The sequence below is a fragment of the Cyprinodon tularosa genome, unplaced genomic scaffold (assembly GCF_016077235.1).
Source record: "Cyprinodon tularosa strain WSP-4 unplaced genomic scaffold, ASM1607723v1 ctg826, whole genome shotgun sequence".
NCBI classification, from domain to species: domain Eukaryota; kingdom Metazoa; phylum Chordata; class Actinopteri; order Cyprinodontiformes; family Cyprinodontidae; genus Cyprinodon; species Cyprinodon tularosa.
The window spans coordinates 10,191-11,820 of NW_024039592.1; positions in this window are offsets into that span (position 1 = coordinate 10,191).

A 1,630-nucleotide genomic window follows, 5' to 3' on the forward strand; every position below is an offset into this window, starting at 1 on the left:
CAAGGAGGGCAAGACACAAAAGGTCATCGCTAAAGAGGCTGGCTGTTCACAGAGCTCAGTGTCCAAGCACATTAATAGAGAGGCGAAGGGAAGGAAAAGATGTGGTCGAAAAAAGTGTACAAGCAAGAGAGATAACCGCACCCTGGAGAGGATTGTGAAACAAAACCCATTCAAAAATGTGGGGGAGATTCACAAAGAGTGGACTGCAGCTGGAGTGAGTGCTTCAAGAACCACCACACACAGACGTATGAAAGACATGGGTTTCTGCTGTCGCATTCCTTGTGTCAAGCCACTCTTGAACCACAGACAGCGTCAGAAGCGTTTTGCCTGGGCTAAAGAGAAACAGGACTGGACTGCTGGTGAGTGGTCCAAAGTCATGTTCTCTGATGAAAGTAAATTTTGCATTTCCTTTGGAAATCAAGGTCCCAGAGTCTGGAGGAAAAGAAGAGAGGCACTTCATCCACGTTGCTTGAAGTCCAGTGTAAAGTTTCCACAGTCAGTGATGGTTTGGGGTGCCATGTCATCTGCTGGTGTTGGTCCATTGTGTTTTCTGAGGTCCAGGGTCAACGCAGCCACATACCAGGAAGTTTTAGAGCACTTCATGCTTCCTGCAGCTGACCAACTTTTTGGAGATGCAGATTTCATTTTCCAACAGGACTTGGCACCTGCACACAGTGCCAAAGCTACCAGTACCTGGTTGAAGGACCATGGTATCCCTGTTCTTAATTGGCCAGCAAACTCTCCTGACCTTAACCCCATAGAAAATCTATGGGGTATTGTGAAGAAGAAGATGCAATACACCAGACCCAACAATTCAGAAGAGCTAAAAGCCACTATTAGAGCAACCTGGGCTATCATAACACCTGAGCAGTGCCACAGACTGATCGACTCCATGCCACGCCGCATTGCTGCAGTAATACAGGCCAAAGGAGGCCCAACTAAATACTGAGTGCTGTACATGCTCATACTTTTCATGTTCATACTTTTCAGTTGGCCAACATTTCTATAAATCCTTTGTTTTTATTGGTCTTCAGTAATATTCTAATTTTCTGATATGATGAATTTGAGATTTTCATTTGTTGTCATTTGTAATCATCAAAATTAAACAAAATAAACATCTGAAATATATGAGTTTGTATGTAATGTATGAATATAATATACAAGTTTCACTTTTTAAATGGAATTACTGAAATCAATCTATTTTTTCATGATATTCTAATTTTATGACCAGCACCTGTATATATAAAAGTAAAAATGACAATAGTTTACTTTAAAAGGAGGATGTTTTCAAAAGAGGGCGTACCTGCTACAAGTCTGAGATCCATGTGGGGTTTAGCACTCATTGACTCAACCACTGGCTTAAATAAGGAGAGTAGTTAGTAATTGCTATGTGCTATATATAGCCTGATTTTCTTGTAGTATTTTAAATTTTTATAAATTCAAAATATAATGCCTTATTTTTAAATGAAATAAATATATTTAAGTCTTAATGGCCTGTTGATAATAAAAAAATGAATTGTTGGTAAAAAGAGGTACAAACAAAAAAATAAAATCTTCTCAAAACAGTAATGATCAGACCAGAATTGACCTGAACAAAGTGAAGGAATAAAGTATGATCTGTAGTTACAGC